The following is an 18305-nucleotide window of genomic DNA, read 5'->3' as shown; positions in this document are numbered from 1 at the left end:
TCTCTCTATTCCATCTCTCCCTCCTTTGCCTTCCTTCTCTCGCTCCTTCCCTCTCTCTCTCCTTCCTCTCTCTCTCCTTCCCTCTCCCTCTCTCTCTCCTTCCCTCTCTCTCTCTCCCTCTCCTTCCCTCTCTCTCTCTCTCTCTCCTTCCCCTCTCTCCTTCACTCTCTCTCTCTCCTTCCCTCTCTCTCTCTCCTTCCCTCTTGCTCTCCTTCCCTCTCTCTCCTTCCCTCTCTCTCTCTCTTTCCTTCCCTCTCTCCTTCCCTCTCTCTCTGTCTCTTCTCCCATCTCTCTCTTCCCCCCCGTCACTCTCTCTCTTCCCCCCCAGTCGCGCTCTGTCTTCCTCCCCCAGTCGCTCTCTCTCTTCCCCCCCAGTCGCTCTCTCTCTTCCCCCCCAGTCGCTCTCTCTTCCCCCCCCAGTCGCGCTCTCTCTTCCCCCCCCGGTCGCTCTCTCTCTTCCCCCCCCCGTCTCTCTCTCTCTTCCCCCCCAGTCGCTCTCTCTCTTCCCCCCCAGTCGCTCTCTCTCTTCCCCCCAGTCGCTCTCTCTCTTCCCCCCAGTCGCTCTCTCTCTTCCCCCCGTCGCTCTCTCTCTTCCCCCCCAGTCGCGCTCTCTCTTCCCCCCCCAGTCGCTCTCTCTCTTCCCCCCAGTCTCTCTCTCTCTTCCCCCCCAGTCTCTCTCTCTCTTCCCCCCCAGTCGTGCTCTCTCTTCCCCCCCCAGTCTCTCTCTCTCTTCCCCCCCAAGTCGCTCTCTCTCTTCCCTCCCAGTCACTCTCTCTCTTCCCCCCCAGTCACTCTCTCTCTTCCCCCCCAGTCGCGCTCTCTCTCCAACCAGTGCAAAGCCACATTTTAAAAGTGCCCAGTCACTGGACCTCTTGGGCAATTTATAAACTTATTTTACTATCCTTTCTATAATATGCAAAAGTGGACGCTTCTATCCATGAACTCATAATATTAAAAATTAAGCACCTGTGGAGGTCGAGTGTGAGATAGTCAGCAGTATGACTGAGCACCACAAATGCAACACTGCACCCTAAATCTGGAAAAAAAATGTTCTAAGGTCGGGGGGGCGGGAAAGGGAGGGGGGCTGGTGGGGGGAAGCGGGGGTGGGGCGGTGGGGGGGGGGAAGGGCCTATCCATTAGTGCTTCCAACACAATTGCTTTTGAGGTCTCTCCAGGCAGAGATTCAAGACTTCAATGAGCAGGAAGTGGCTGGCCAGCAAGATGGCCCCTTCCTTTAAGAACTGGACGCGCCAGTCTGTCTGGCTTCCATGGTAATTGGCATCGCCTGAGCTTTGGTAGCATTCTGAGGTAGTGCCTCGCTCCCTGACGTTAGTGCCTTAGAGAGATGTGTCAGACTTCATATCCGTTATATTATTATTCTATACACCTAAGCTCCAATTTTAACTTGGGGTGCATTCGTGGCAGGCAGGGGGAGGGGCAGAGGGAATCCTCCATAGTGAGTTAAACATGAGGCCCAGGCCAATTTAGCTCCTGGCCCATATGTGAATTTGGCAGAACTGTCTCCCCTCCAAAATCAGCATAGTTGGCATCAGAACCGGCAGGCGAAAGCGGGATTTCGGACAGGAGCCCGACACTGCCAGGAACCCAAGGGGATGGTATGTGCCATATTGATTACTGCTGGGAGATGTGTCTGAAAGGAGGTGCCACTGGTGCGAGGGAGAGGGAAGGCTGGGGTGAGGAGGCCTAAGGAATCCTTGCATGGCCCTGGGTGGTGGTGGGGGGGGGGGGAACATTCCCTGCTCCTCCTGGACCACAAGGAATCCTCACCAAAAGTTTAAAAAATGACTTACCTTGGCCTCTTCTGGCTACGCTGCTGCCTCCCGCCAGATTTCGGCCTCCAATTTTCCACGAGTTAAAATTGGAGTTGCAGTGTATGATGACATCATTGGGTTGTGACTTTAGCATGTTAAACCGGCCCCCACCTGCCTGGCAGATGCCACACTTGTGCCTGAAGTATTCTTGATTTAAATGTTACTGGGCGGGAATGCGAACCCCCTGACTGCCAATTTAAAAACCCACCCCATTTGCGCTGGGCAAAATCGGCACAATAGTTACTAATCAGTCCCCTTACCTTCCCTTCAACAAACAATTCAGATTGATATCTATATCCTTAGCTCCTAGAAAACATAACAGCTCTACTGAATGACATCCCTCTGCATTGTATACTATCAACATATATCACAATGGAGTTTCCAACAAGGCTCAAGTACTTACTTTTCTCACCTTTGGTTTCACTAAGTTTTTGGAGCTTCAGCTGTTGTAACCCTGACCCTTCTCATCTTTTTAGGGTAGTTCATAGATTTTAAAGTAGAAGAAGTAGTTACATCTGTCAGATGAACTATCGCAACGCTGAGAGGCATCCTCAGCTGCCTGGGAACCGGCTATCGAAACAGAAAAGCAAATATTGGAAATAAAGTCAAGTGTGTAGCAATGGAGGGAAAGTGAATCATATACAGATTTACCAAGGAAAGAATCAAAACCTACCAAATATTTTAGCCAGTTTGCACATTTTGGACAAAACTGCATTGAATCACTTCTTATCTAAATGAACTTTAATACATACCAGAATCTTTCCACTACAGATGTTGCCACTTATTGGAGCTTTCAGGGTGGCCATAATTCCATTAGTCCTGTTCAGATGGTGAAAGAAGCAAGCAAAGCTAAGGCACATGATACGCTTATCAATTACTTCATAAAAGGTGATGAGTCGAAGAAGAGATGATGAGTCGAAAGAAGAGATGAATAAGGCTTTTATTAGCTAAGAAGAGACCATGCTTCTTCGTGAGTGACTGAACAAGTCTGAACGAAACCCACACAGTGGTGGGTGGAGTCAGCTGAGGCATGCCTCCATACACAGCGCCACCCAGAGGTGGCAATATACAATACAGTGGTTTACCACATTCACCCCTTGTTTAATGTGAAGTCCGGCGGGGTGAAGGGTACTACAAGTTAAGTCTATCAGGAGGCCTTGTCTGACGTCCTGATCGTCGTGGTGGCGGCGGTGGTGTTGCAGCATCCGACGTCGGGTCTGGTGTCTGGGTGGTTGGCGAAGATTCCTGGGGCTTTGGCATGCCGTCTGCAGGGGTTGGGTTGGGAGGGGTGGTGGGGGATAACAGTGGTAAGGGGGATAACGGTGGTAAGGGGGATAACGGTGGTAATTCAGGGGTACCCGAGGGTGCGAGATCTCGTATGGAGACCGTGTCCTCCCGCCCGTCTGGGTATGTCACCCAGGCATACTGGGGGTTGGCGTGTAGGAGGTGCACCCGCTCGACCAGGGGGTCCGTTTTATGCGTCCTCACGTGCCTCCGCAGTAGGACGGGCCCAGGAGAAGTCAACCATGCCGGTAGCGAGGTTCCCGATGTAGACTTCCGGGGGAAAACGAACATTTTCTCATGAGGGGTCGCATTAGTGGCAGTACAAAGCAGTGACCGAATGGAGTGAAGCGCTGCAGGGAGGACCTCCTGCCAGCGGGAGGTCGGAAGGCCCTTAGATTTTAGTGCTAAGAGGACTGCCTTCCAAACCGTCGCATTCTCCCTTTCCACCTGGCCGTTCCCCCGGGGGTTGTAACTGGTGGTCCTGCTCGTGGCGATACCTCTTGTTAGCAGGTACTGCCGAAGTTCGTCGCTCATGAACGATGAGCCCCTGTCGCTATGTATATAGCTGGGGAACCCGAACAGAGCGAAGATGTCATTCAGACACTTGATGACCGTGGTACTGGTCATGTCTGGGCAAGGGATGGCAAAGGGGAAACGGGAGTACTCATCAACTATGTTGAGGAAGTACACATTGCGGTCAGCGGAGGGGAGGGGTCCTTTAAAATCGACGCTCAGGCTTTCGAAGGGGCGGGTGGCCTTGATCAGGCTTGCTCTGTCCGGCCTATAGAAGTGCGGTTTGCACTCGGCGCAGATTTGGCAGCTCTTGGTCATGGTCCTGACCTCCTCGATGGAGTAGGGCAGGTTACGGGATTTGATAAAATGGAAAAACCTGGTGACCCCCGGGTGGCAGAGGTCATTGTGGAGGGACTGCAGCCTATCACTCTGCGCGTTGGCGCATGTACCACGTGATAGGGCATCTGGGGGCTCATTGAGTTTCCCTGGCCGATACAAGATATCATAATTGTAGGTGGAGAGTTCGATTCTCCACCTCAAGATCTTGTCGTTCTTGATTTTACCCCTCTGCTTATTATTAAACATAAAAGCTACTGAACGCTGGTCAGTGAGCAGGGTAAATCGTTTCCCGGCCAGGTAATGCCTCCAGTGACGCACCGCTTCTACAATAGCCTGGGCCTCCTTTTCGACGGAGGAGTGTCTCGTCTCGGGGCCCTGGAGGGTCCTTGAGAAAAAGGCCACGGGTCTGCCCGCCTGGTTAAGGGTCGCGGCTAGGGCGAAGTCGGAGGCATCGCTCTCCACTTGGAAGGGGATGGACTCATCCACCGCGTGCATTGCGGCCTTCGCGATATCGTTCTTGATAAGAGTGAAGGCTGCACACGCCTCTGGTGTCAGGGGGAAGGAGGTGGCTTTGATGAGGGGCCTGGCTTTGTCTGCATAGAGGGGCACCCACTGGGCGTAGTAGGAGAAAAACCCCAGGCATCTCTTCAGTGCTTTTTGGCAGTGGGGAAGGGGTAGCTCCATTAGGGGGCGCATTCTGTCGGGGTCGGGCCCGATGACTCCGTTCTCCACCACGCAGCCGAGGATGGCCAGGCGCTTGGTGTGAAACATACATTTTTCCTTATTGTACGTTAGGTTCAGCCGTTGGGCCGTACGGAGGAAATTTGCTAGATTAACGTCGTGGTCCTGCTGGTCGTGGCCGCAGATGGTGACGTTATCCAAATAGGGGAAGGTTGCCCGCAGCGCGTTCTGGTCAACCATTCGGTCCATCTCCCTTTGGAAGACCGAAACCCCGTTGGTGACGCCGAAGGGGACCCTAAGGAAGTGGTAGAGGCGGCCGTTTGCCTCGAAGGCAGTATACTGGCGGTCCTCATGGCGGATGGGCAGCTGGTGGTACGCTGACTTAAGGTCGATGGTGGAGAATACTTTGTATTGCGCAATCTGATTGACCATATCAGATATGCGAGGGAGGGGGTACGCGTCCAGCTGGGTGTACCGGTTTATGGTTTGGCTGTAGTCGATTACCATGCGGCGTTTTGCAGTGGTTTTCACGACTACAACCTGGGCTCGCCAGGGGCTAGTGCTACCTTCGATAATGCCCTCCTTCAAGAGCCGCTCCACCTCAGAGCTGATAAAAGCTCTGTCCCCGGCACTGTACCGCCTGCTTTTGGTAGCGATGGGTTTACAGTCGCGGGTGAGGTTAGCGAACAGGGGAGGGGGGGGGACTTTTAATGTGGAAAGGCTGCAGGTGGTTTGCAGCGGGCGATTTAAAAGTTGTTGGTTGCAGACTGTGAGTGGGGGGAGGGGTCCACCGTATGCTAGTGTGACACTCTTAAGGTGGCACTGAAAATCCAACCCTAGCAGGACGGCAGCGCAAAGACGGGGCAGGACTAGCAGTTTAAATTTTTGATATTCAGTGCCCCCTACTGACAGGGTCACCACACAGTAGCCGCTGATGTCCATTGACTGGGACTTGGACGCCATAGAAATGCGATGGTGCGTTGGCAGAATCGTGAGGGAGTGGCTACGTACCGTGTCGGGGTGGACGAAACTCTCTGTGCTCCCGCTGTCGATCAGGCAACTGGTGGCGCGGCCGTTTACCGCGATATCCATCATGGAGCTGGATAGATGGTGAGGGTGGCCTTGATCCAGCGTCACGGAGGCCAGTATGTGGCTTAGTGAGTCACTATAGTCATCCGCCGAGACGGTGGTCGGTTCCGGTGACGAAATGGCGGTTGAGTGCGTTGGATACGATGGCGGCGGATGCCATGCGGCCGGGGGTACACAAAATGGCGGATAAGATGGCTGCTCCCACGGCCTGCACGCTGCGCTGCTGGCTGGCTTCCCCTTGCAGGCGTTAGCGTAATGGCCTTTCTTCCCGCAGCCCGAGCAGGTAGCTGTCTTAGCTGGGCAGTGCGCTCTGGGATGTTTTAACTGGCCACAGAAATAGCATTTTTGGGCCTGGTTACTGGGCATCGAAGCAGTTCTTACCGGAGGCTGCTGTCTCGGTTGGGTCGCTGCAGCGGTTGGTGCCGGGGGCGGCGGTCCCGTGTCCCACGGTTTCGATTGCCATGTCTCGGCGCCGTTACGGGGGTATGCCTCGAGGTTTCGGTGGGCCTCCTCTAACGAGAGCGCAAGGGCAATGGCCGTCTTCAGGTCGGGTTCCTTGCTTTCTAGCAGTCTCTGCCGGGTGTGGTCTGACTGGAGGCCCCTGACGAAGGCATCACAGGCGAGTCCCTGCGCGTGCTCCACAGCCGTTACCGCTTTACAATCGCAGTCTCTGCAGAGTGCCAGTAGCGCCCGTGCAAATGCCCCTACCGATTCTCCCGGTTGCTGCCTGCGGGATCCCAAGAGGTGTCGGGCGTAAATTGTGTTCACTGGGCGCGTATATTGCCCTTTTAGTAGCTCGAGGGCCGCCACGTACGTATTAGAGTCCCGGATTAGCATATATACTTGATGGCTCACCTGGGCGGTCAAAATTTTCAGTTTGTGATCCTCCTCTGTAACCTGTGAGATTGCGAGGAAGGATTCAAAGCAGCTCAGCCAGTGTTCAAACTTGGCTGATGCACCCACATCTTGAGGGTCGAGGTCCAGGCGTGGTGGTCTGAGGGCTCTCAGCAATGTCTGCTGTATCCGTTGCTGTTGTTGCTCCTCAGGTGTCGCCATTTAACTTTTAGCTAATAAAATTGATACGCTTATCAATTACTTCATAAAAGGTGATGAGTCGAAGAAGAGATGATGAGTCGAAAGAAGAGATGAATAAGGCTTTTATTAGCTAAGAAGAGACCATGCTTCTTCGTGAGTGACTGAACAAGTCTGAACGAAACCCACACAGTGGTGGGTGGAGTCAGCTGAGGCATGCCTCCATACACAGCGCCACCCAGAGGTGGCAATATACAATACAGTGGTTTACCACAGCACACAAACTGCCTTTGACTACTTCCAGTTCAGCTGCTAATCAGACTGTTTTTTTATTCGTTTGTGGGAGGTGGGCGTCGCTGGCAAGGCCAGCATTTATTGCCCATCCCTAATTGCCCTTGAGAAAGTGGTGGTGAGCCACCTACTTGAACCGTTGCAGTCGGTGTGGTGAAGGTACTCCCACAGCGCTGTTAGGTAGGGAGTTCCAGGATTTTGACCCAGCGACGATGAAGGATCAGCGACATACTTCTAAGTCAGGATGGTATGTGACTTGGAGGGGAACTTGGAGGTGGTAGTGTTCCCATGCGCCTGCTGCCCTTGTCCTTCTAGGTGGTAGAGGTCATGGGTTTGGGAGGTGCTGCCGAAGAAGGCTTGGTGAGTTGCTGCAGTGCATCTTGTAGATGGTACAGACTGCAGCCACGGTGCGGCGGTGGTGGAGGGAATGAATGTTTAAGGTGGTGGATGGGGTGCCAATCAAGCGGACTGCTTTGTCCTGTATGGTGTCGAGCTTCTTGAGTGTTGTTGGAGCTGCACTCATCCAGGCAAGTGGAGAGTATTCCAGCACACTCCTGACTTGTGCCTTGCAGATGGGAGAGAGGCTTTGAGGGGTCAGGAGGTGAGCTACTTGTTGTAGAGTCACCTGTCACAGTGTACCCAACCTTTACCTTGCTATTGTAGACACAGAGGCCCATAAATTCCGTTCCCTACGGGTGTGTACGCGCTGTGCACTCACCCATAGGGCCAATGTAAGTGCCGGTTTTAGGCATGCACTGTGCTGGAAACCGGAACTTCCGTTCTCTGAAGAAAGGGCTTCACAGATCAAACGCCTACGCCGGATAGGCAGCGCATACGGCTGAAACTTCAGTTTTTTCCCACAGTTGCTCCAGTCCAGGTAAGTCTGAACCAGCTGTGCCTGGAAAAGCAGGCGCAAGGCCTGCTTTTACCAGGCTAAGAGGTGAAGAAAGTAAAAAAAAACAATTTTTCCCACTGATTTATCATTTTAAAATACTTTAAAGGTAAGTTTATTTTTAGCCCTGTTAAAAAACTTTAATTATGTTTTTCAAAAATTTAAATTTTTGTTTAAAATAGTTAATATGTAATTTATAGTCATTTTAAAAATGTGATTAAAAAAAAAAATTATTTGAGGTTTTACTTATGTTTTGGGACTGATCTCGATTCATTGATTTGACAGGTCTTCCTGTCAAATCTATGGAGATTCCCTGCTCTGATTGGCTCGCCATGGCCCATGTGATCCCAGGGATGCTGCGAACTACCTGCGCCCCTGGGATACGCGTGCCCTGTACACCGGCAGTTTGAAGAGGCACAGCAATGGAATTCTGCGCCTCCCGGGAGCCCTCCGGTCTAGGCGGTGTATTTTCCAAATCTCAGCCCTCAGCCTGCGGGTGGGCTGCGAACCGAATTTCTGGGCCAGTGTGATTTGGCTGCTCCAGTTCAGCTCTGGTCCACGTTGTCCGTGAAGATGTTGATGGTGGTGAAGAGAGAGAGTGACTGGGGGGGATGAGAGAGAGTGACTGGGGGGGGAAGAGAGAGAGCGACTGGGGGGGAAGAGAGAGAGCGACTGGGGGGAAGAGAGAGAGAGCGACTGGGGGGGAAGAGAGAGAGCGACTGGGGGGGAAGAGAGAGAGCGACTGGGGGAAGAGAGAGAGCGACTGGGGGGAAGAGAGAGAGCGACTGGGGGGAAGAGAGAGAGCGACTGGGGGGAAGAGAGAGAGCGACTGGGGGGAAGAGAGAGAGAGAGACTGGGGGGAAGAGAGAGAGTGAGAGACTGGGGGGAAGAGAGAGAGCGAGAGACTGGGGGGAAGAGAGAGAGCGAGAGACTGGGGGGAAGAGAGAGAGAGTGAGAGACTGGGGGGAAGATACAGAGCGACTGGGGGAAGGGGAAGGGGGAGGAAGGGGAAGGGGAGGAAGGGGGGAGGAGGGGCAGGGGGGAAGGGGGGAGGGGGAGGGAGGGAAGGGGGGAGGGGGGGAGCAGGAGGGTGGAGAGGGGAGGGGGAGGGGGGGAGGGGAGGGAGGGGAGGAGGGAGGGAAGGGGGGTAGGGAAGGGGGGTAGGGAAGGGGGGAGAAGGTGGGGGAGGGGGGAGGGAGGAGAGGGGGAGGGGGAGAGAGGGGAGGGAGAGAGGGGAGGGAGAGGGAAGGAGAGAGAGAGAGAGAGGGAAGGAGAGAGAGACACAGAGAGGGAAGGAGAGAGAGAGACTGGGGGGAGAGAGAGACGGGGAGAGAGAAAGAGTAGAGAGGCTGGGGGGGAGAGAGAGAGAGACTGGGGAGATATAGAGAGAGAGACTGAGGGGGAGGGAGATAGTGACTGAGGGGGAGAGACTGGGGGAGAGAGAGAGAGACGGGAGAGAGAGAGAGTAGAGAGTCTGGGCGGAGAGAGACGAGAGAGACTGGGGAGAGAGAGAGAGAATGGGGAGATAGAGAGAGAGAGAGAGAGAGACTGAGGGGGAGAAAGAGAACGGCTGAGGGGGGAGAGAGAGAGACGGGGAGAGAGAGAGGGAGAGACTGGGGGAGAGAGAGAGACTGGGGAGATAGAGAGAGAGAGACTGAGGGGTAGAGAGAGAGACTGGGGGAGAGAGAGAGAGATGGGGCGACAGAGAGAGTAGAGAGAGTGGGGGGAGAGAGAGGAGAGAGGCTGGGGAGAGAGAGAGAGAATGGGGAGATAGAGAGAGAGAGAGAGACTGAAGGAGAGAGAGAGAGAGACTGGGGGAGAGGGACGGGGAGAGAGAGAGAGAGAGACTGAGGGAGAGAGAGCGAGAGAGAGACTGGGGGAGAGAGAGCGAGAGAGAGACTGGGGGAGAGAGAGCGAGAGAGAGACTGAGGGAGAGAGAGCGAGAGAGAGACTGGGGGAGAGAGAGCGAGAGAGAGACTGGGGGGGAGAGAGAGATGTAATACTGGCGACGAGCAGATACGAACCTACCTACAGTCTGCACCACCTCCTGGGATCCATTCCTATAGCGAAGTGAGCAGAGGTCGAGGCCAGAAAGAATAGAAAGTAAGAGGCAGTAGAAACGGGCGTCGACCGTGGGCATCCGTCCCTGTGTTAGCGGAGTTGAATATTGCTGGAGAAGCTGTCGGAAGCGGGGCCTGGTTCCTGTCGATGGTGCTTCAGCTAATCGGGCTCGTGGCAGGTAGTGCACTGATCCTTCCTGGGCTGCGGCAGTCGCGAACTCGAGCGGGTGGTTTGCAACGGGGCCGAGCAGCGTTGTCGGGAAGAAGAGAGAGAGAGGGTGGAGCACACAGGGCGCGGCCGGTGCTACGAAGCCAGGCTGCGTATAGACCCGTGAAGAGGGAGGCAAGATTCCCACAGGGTTGTTCCTCGACGGGAAAATAACAAAAAAAGAAATATTAAACGCGCAAGAAACCGCGGAAAGCAGCGCTAACAACAGCAGGGAAGAAGGCAAAGCGCGGGAGGTGCCATTTTAGATTTGCAAGATGCCGAAGACTGGCTGTATCACTGCTTTTAATAATACAATAGAGGACTGGACCACGTATGTGGAAAGAGTCGAGGTATATTTCGAGGCAAACGAAATAGCAGAGGAGAAAAAGGCATCGATATTGCTAAACTTAATGGGCACTAGAACGTACGGCCTATTGCGGGGCCTGATTACTCCAGCCAAACCGAAGGCAAAGAGTTTTAACGAAATTGTTGCTGTCCTACAGGAACACCTAAACCCTGCACCGCTGTTGATAGCAGAAAGATTTAAATTCCACAGGAGAACTCAGCATCAAGATGAGAGCAATGCTGAGTACCTTACGGAACTACGCAAGCTATCAAAGCACTGCCAGTTCAGAGCAGGACTGGCAGATACCCTACGGGACAAATTTGTCTGTGGACTCCTGAGTGAAGGAACACAGAAGAAGTTACTCTCAGAGAAAGAGCTGACGCTAGATAAGGCTTTCAGCGTGGCAGTATTGTATGAAGCAGCAGCCAGGGGAGCTGCAGAAATTCAACAAAAACCACAGGAATACGGCACCCACGAAATGACACGGGGATTTGCAAAATGTTATCGCTGCGGCAGAACTAACCATGACCAGAAGGACTGCTGGTCCAAAGACAAAATATGCAGGCAATGTGGGAAGATGGGACACATTGCACGAGTTTGCAGGTCTGGGAAGAAGACCAGCAACAACAAAAAGGCTACTAAGGAACCGTACAAGAAAGTACAAAAGATGACGGACAGTAGTTCCGAAGACCAGATGAGCGATAGTGAATCCGGGAACAGGAGACTAAGCTGTCTCAAACTTCACAATGTAATCGCAAAAGAGGATCACCGAACCATTTGGGTCACCCTCACGATAGCAGGGTCCCAAGTTAAAATGGAATTGGATACAGGATCAGCGCTAACCGTCATGAATCGACGAGACTACGAGCGGCTATTTTCACACATACCCTTGAGAGAGACATCCATCATCTTGACGACATATACGGGGCAAAAAGTATATCCCAGAGGAAAAATAAGGGTGCCTGTCGAATACAACGGCAAGAAAATACGGAAATTGTATCTCTACATACTGCCAAATGGTGGACCACCGTTATTGGGACGGGAATGGATCAGGAAAACAAACTTAGATTGGCACTCCATTCATGCAATGATGGTGGACGGTAAAAAAGTTGAAGACGTCACTCCTGGACGATTGTCAACAATCTTAGCTAACGCCAAAGAGGTATTTCAACAAGAACTGGGCACGCTTAAAGGCGTAACCGCCTCGATAAAAATAGAAGAGAATGCAGTTCCCAAGTTTTTCAAAGCAAGACCGGTACCACAAGCATATTTGCAGATGGAGGTTGAAGAGTCCACTCGGAAGTATCTCACGATAAACACTCACAAAGGTCTTTACCAGTATCATCGATTGGTATTCGGAGTAGCATCGGGTCCTGCGATAAGACAAAGAGCGATGGAACAAGTCCTGCAAGGGATTCCGGGGACTCAGTGTTACTTGGACGACACCCTTGTGACAGGTGAAGATGACAGTGAACACCTTAACAACCTAGAACAGGTGCTCACTAGACTACAGGAACATGGGCTGCGAGCCAACCGCCCCAAGTGCGAATTTTTTAAGAAACAGATATCGTATTGTGGCCACGTGATTGATGAAGAGGGGTTACATAAGTCCCCTGACAAAATTGAAGCGGTTGTTAAGGCCCCAGCACTTGAAAATGTGTCGCAACTGAGGTCATTCCTCAGATTGGTGAATTACTACCATAAGTTTTTGCCGAATTTCTCGACAATTCTGCACCCACTGAACGCCCTGCTATGAACGGGGGTAGCATGGAAATGGAGCGATGATTGTAAGCGGGCCTTTCAGAAGAGTAAGGACTTAATCACTTCAAGGGAAGTATTGGCTCACTACAACCCAGCACTGCCGATCAGACTGGCGTGTGATGCGTCTCCATACGGCATTGGGGTGGTACTGTCACATAAATTCCTTGATGGTTTAGAGAGGCCGATAGCTTTTGCGTCACGCTCGTTAACTTCTGCCGAGCGTAACTACGCCCAGATTGACAGAGAGGCCCTCAGCCTAGTGTGGGGGGTGAAAAAGTTCAATCACTACCTGCACGGTCAAAAATTTACTCTACTAACCGATCATCAACCTCTTGTCTCCATTTTCAACCCTCAGAAGGGCGTACCGATAATGACAGCACAACGGCTGCAGAGATGGTCCCTTTTCCTAGGGGCACACCAATATGACATCGAGTACAAAGGAACTAAACAGCATGGAAATGCTGATGGATTGTCATGCCTACCATTGCCGACGGTGGAAGAAGAAGACCTTGCAGTGGATCCAATGGAGTTATTCCACTCGACCATAGTCGAATGTCTCCCTGTGACGAATGCAAACATAGAAAAGGAAACACGGAATGACCCGACACTATCACAGGTCTATGATTTAACGGTGAAGGGATGGCCAGCACATGGCGAACCACTGCTGCCAGCATTCTCGCCGAGAAGAGAACAGCTGTCAGTGTGCACAGGAACCTTGATGTGTGGATCCAGAGTAGTAATTCCACCTAAGTTGACAGATAGAGTGCTCAATGAGCTTCATGAGGGTCATCTGGGTGGGGTAAAAATGAAGAACTTAGCCAGAGCGTTTGTGTGGTGGCCGGGAATCGATAGAGAAATCGAAGAGATGACCAAGAGCTGTGCAGGATGCCAGAAGGTCCAAAACGCCCCACCACAAGCTTCTCTGCATCCATGGGAGTGGCCCTCATCTCCATGGCAAAGGGTGCACATTGATTTTGCTGGTCCCTTCATGGACTCGATGTTTTTAATTGCGGTGCATGCACATTCAAATTGGCCAGAGGTAATAAAAATGTCCTCAACCACCACGGAAAAAACTATCACAGTTTTACGAACCATGTTCGCCAGGAATGGGCTGCCTGAACAGATTTGCTCTGACAATGGACCACAGTTGTGTCTGAAGAGTTCCGGAGGTTCTTAAAGAACAATGGTGTTAAGCATTACACATCTGCCCCATATCATCCAGCCACTAATGGATTGGCCGAGAGGTTTGTCCAAACATTCAAGAAGGCTATCAAGGCAATGTGTAATGAAGAAATACCCCTACAACACAAGGTGGACAACTTCTTGTTTGCCTACTGGAATGCGACACATGCGGTTACCAACCAAACACCAGCTATGATGTTTTTCAATCGAAGACTACGATGCCGCTTGGATTTGGTTAAGCCAAACGTCCAAAGAGATGTGGAGAACAGGCAGTTTCAGAATATGAATGAAAGGCCGACCAGGAGTTTTAAGATAGGTCAACCAGTTTTGGCCCGGGACTACCGCACTGAGAAATGGCTGCCAGGAATGATTTGTACACGACAAGGACCTCTCATGTATACCGTGGACGTTGGGGAGAGCATTGTAAGACGCCATGCTGACCAGATTCTAGAGTCACTGGAAAACGTCAACTCCACACCACGATCTGATACACCTGGTAATGAAATCGACGTACCAATTGCAGCTACCGCAGAACCGGTAATATTGGAAGCAGATGAACCAAACAACGACATTGATCCCGACTCAACATTGCCAGAAGAACCTGATACCCCAAAGAGGCATTATCCAGACAGAATCAGGAAGCCTCCTCAAAGACTGAACTTATAATTGCTTAAACTTAACCAATGTATCTAGCAACCATAATTGTGATTGTAATTAGTTATCATTTAGTTGTTAAATGAATGTTATGTACTGTTTATCTAAAAGGGGAGGAATTGTTGTGTATGTACCTTTAAGAGAAAAACTGGTCTCAGACTGCAGTACCGGCAGTGACCGCCCCTGTATAAAAGGCGCTAGTGAGCCACTGTTGTTTTCAGTTTCACTATTGACTTCCATCAGTAAAGACTTATTTTGTTCAACTCCTGCTGTCCGTGTCTCAATCATTCACGGACGTAATAGGGAGAGAGAGAGAGACCGGGGGTGTGGGGGGTGGGGGGGAGAGAGAGAGAGACTGGGAGACAGAGAGAGAGATAAAGAGACGGGGAGAGAGAGAGAGATTGGGGGGAGAGAGAGACTGGGGGAGAGAGAGACTGGAGGAGAGAGAGAGAAACTGGGGGGAGAGAGAGAGACTTGGGGGGAGAGGGAGAGAGTGGAGGGAGAGGGAGAGAGTGGGGGAGAGAGAGAGAGAGACTGGGGGGAGAGGGAGAGAGTGGGGCAGAGAGAGAGAGAGACTGGGGGAGAGAGAGACTGGGGAGAGAGAGACTGGAGGAGAGAGAGAGAGAGACTGGGGGGAGAGAGAGAGACTGGGAGAGAGAGAGAGAGACTGGGGGGAGAGACAGAGCGACTGAGGGGGAGAGAGAGAGACGGGGAGAGAGAGAGAGAGAGAGAGACTGGGGAGATAGAGAGAGAGAGACTGAGGGGGGAGAGAGAGAGCGGCTCGGGGAGAGAGAGAGACTGGGGGAGAGAGAGAGACGGGAGAGAGAGAGAGAGTAGAGAGACTGGGGGGAGAGAGAGGAGAGAGACTAGGGAGAGATAGAGAGAGACTGGGGAGAGAGAGGAGAGAGACTGGGGAGAGAGATGGGGGAGAGAGAGAGAGAGACTGGGAGAGAGAGATAGAGACTGGAGGAGAGAAGACTGGAGGAGAGAGAGAGATGGAGAGAGAGATGAGAGAGACTGGGAAGAGAGTGAGAGATGAGGAGAGAGTGAGACTGTTGAGATGGGGAAGAGAGAGATGTTGAGAGTGAGGAGAGATGAGGGGGAGAGGAGATGACTGTGGGAGAGAGAGATGAGGAGAGATTGGGGGAAGAGATAGAGAGGCTGGGAGACAGAGAGAGAGAGACTGGGAGACAGAGAGAGAGGCCTTTGCTTAAAGTCCCACATAAGAGGTTAGTGTGCAAAATTAAAGCTCATGGGATTGGGGGTAATATACTGGCATGGATTAAAAATTGGTTAACAGACAGGAAACAGAGAGTAGGAATAAATGGTTCTTTTTCTAGTTGGCAGGCAGTGACTAGTGGGATACTGCAGAGATCAGTGCTTGGGCCCCAGCTATTCACAAAATATATCAATGATTTGGTTGAGGGAACCAAATGTAATATTTCCACGTTTGCTGATGACATGGAACTAGGTGGAGTTGTGAGGAGGATGCAAAGAGGCTTCAAGGCAATTTAGACAAGTTGAGTGAGTGGGCAAATACATGACAGATGCAGTATAATGTGGATAAATGTGAAGTTATCCACTTCGGTAGAAAAAACAGAAAGGCAGAGTATTATTTAAATGGTGATAGATTGGGAAATGTTGATGTACAAAGGGACCTGGGTGTACTTGTACACCAGTCACTGAAAGCAAACATGCAGGTGCAGCAAGCAGTTAGGAAGGCAAATGACATGTTGGCCTTCATTGCAAGAGGATTTGAGTACAGGAGCAAGGATGTCTTACTACAGTTATACAGGGCCTTGGTGAGACCACACCTGGAGTATTGTGTGCAGTTTTGGTCTCCTTACCTAAGAAAGGATGAACTTGCCATAGCGGGAGTGCAGCGAAGGTTCACCAGACTGATTCCTGGGATGGCAGGACTGTCGTATGAGGAGAGATTGGGTCGAATAGGCCTGTATTCACTAGAGTTTAGATGAATGAGAGGGGATCTCATTGAAACGTATAAAATTCTGACAGGGCTAGACAGACTGGAGGATGTTTCCCCTGGCTGGGGGTCTAGATCGAGGGGTCACAGTCCCAGGATATTTAGGACATTTAGGACTGAGATGAGAAGAAATTTCTTCACTCAGAGGGTGGTGAACCTGTGGAATTCTCTACCACAGAAGGAGATAGTTAGATTTCTAGACACAAATGGCATCAAGTGGTTTGGGGAGAGAGCGGGAATATGGTATTGAGATAGAGGATCAGCCATGATTATACTGAATGGCGGAGCAGGCTCGAAGGGCCGAATGGCCTACTCCTGCTTCTATTTTTCTATGTTTCTATGTTTCTAAAGAGATAGGGAGAGCACAGTGAAAGCATTGATTTCTTTATGACAGCACAAAAACTGCTCCAACATCATAGCAGCTCTTCGACATCATAGTCACTCAATGCTAATTCCCCCGTAGGATTGGTCAACCGCTAATGAGCGGATTTTTGAAAGTTTTTTGGATACCGTCGGCACAATTTTTGTCTGACGGGAAAGTAAATATGCTTATGACCGTTCCGGAATCATAAGCTTTCTTTTGATGTAACACAAGTGTAGGTACGCTCTATAACTTTTGAGTGTATAGAAGAGAGACAGACAGACAGACAGAAGAGCAATTATTTCTTATATATATATAAATAAGACCTCTTCTGTCTGTCATTCTGTCTGTCTGTCTGTCTTTCTGTCTGTCTGTCTGTCTGTCTGTCCGTTCTCTATACGTTCAAAAGTTATAGAGCGTACCTACACGTGCGTCACATCAAAAGAAAGCTTACGATTACGGACCAGTCATAGGCATATTTACTTTTCCGTCAGACAAAAATCGTGCCCATGGTATCCCAAAAACGTTCAAAATTCCGCTCATTAAATGGGAAAAGTTCCGCTCATTTGCTCATTAGCATTGAGTGATGTGAAGGTTGACTAATCGTACAGTCGAGCGACCTGACAGTTGACCGACGGTTGACCAATCGCTGCGTCACGGGGGCGGGTTCATTGCGTGTGCAGGCGGGCCATCCTACAGTTGAGTGTTGAGTGACTTGACGATTGACCAATCCTACAGTTCAGTGACCTGACGGCTGACCAATCGGTGCATGTGTGGGCGGGCCTTATCATTCTGAACCGAGGTGAGTGGCCGCCATCTCGATTCTTCACGGGCAGCACGGTGGCATAGTGTTTAGCACTGTTGCCTCACAGCGCCAGGGACCCGGGTTCAAATCCAGCCTCGGCTGACTGTCTGTGTGGAGTTTGCACATTCTCCCCGTGTTTGCGTGGGTTTCCTCCGGGTGCTCCGGTTTCCTCCCACAGCCGAAAGATGTGCGGGTTAGGTTGATTGGCCATGATAAAAATTGGCCCTTAGTGTTAGGGGGGATTAAATACATGGGGTTACGGGGTTACGGGAATAGGGTTTGGGTGGGATGGCTGTTGGTGTAGGGACCGGGTGCTAGGGTTTGGATGATCAGCCATGATCTCGTTGAATGGCGGAGCAGGCTCGAAGGGCCGAATGGCCTACTCCTGCTCCTATCTTCTATGTTTCTGTGTTTCACGATTTTTTCCCACACTTTCTGTGTGTTAGGGAACTAAGGAAAGTAACAATTTATTTGAGTTTTAAATTGTATTTAGCAACAGTAGGAAATGAAGTGATCCCCTGCCCTTCGCCCGGAGGCTCGCATACTTTGACAGCCATTTCGAGCGGCTGTGCCGGTGCCGGGCGCGGCCTAGCAGCCCGGGATGCCTGGGCCTTGAGCGGTGGGCCGTGCCGGGAGCCGCCGCGCACAGAACTTCCCCGCGGCGTCAACAGCCCCGCCCCAGACCCGACCCAAAGCCACCAGGTCACCGGCCGCGGCGGGCCGAGCCGGGAGCTGCCGTGCACAAAACTTCCCCGCTGCATCAACAGCACCGCCCCAGAGCCCGACCCAAAGCCACCAGGACACCGGCCGCGGCGGGCCGTGCCGGGAGCTGCCGCGCACAAAACCTCCCCGATGCGTCAACAGCCCCGCCCCAGAGCCCGACCCAAAGCAACCAGGTCACCGGCCGCGGCGGCCCAGTCTCTCTCTCACACTCCCAATCTCTCTCTCTCTCACACTCCCAATCTCTCTCTCTCTCACACTCCCAATCTCT

The sequence above is a fragment of the Somniosus microcephalus genome, unplaced genomic scaffold (genome assembly GCF_052327205.1).
Source record: "Somniosus microcephalus isolate GS21.2 unplaced genomic scaffold, FLI_Smic_1.0 unresolved_chr3, whole genome shotgun sequence".
In the NCBI taxonomy this organism is placed as follows: domain Eukaryota; kingdom Metazoa; phylum Chordata; class Chondrichthyes; order Squaliformes; family Somniosidae; genus Somniosus; species Somniosus microcephalus.
Note: the sequence above shows the minus strand (reverse complement) of the source record.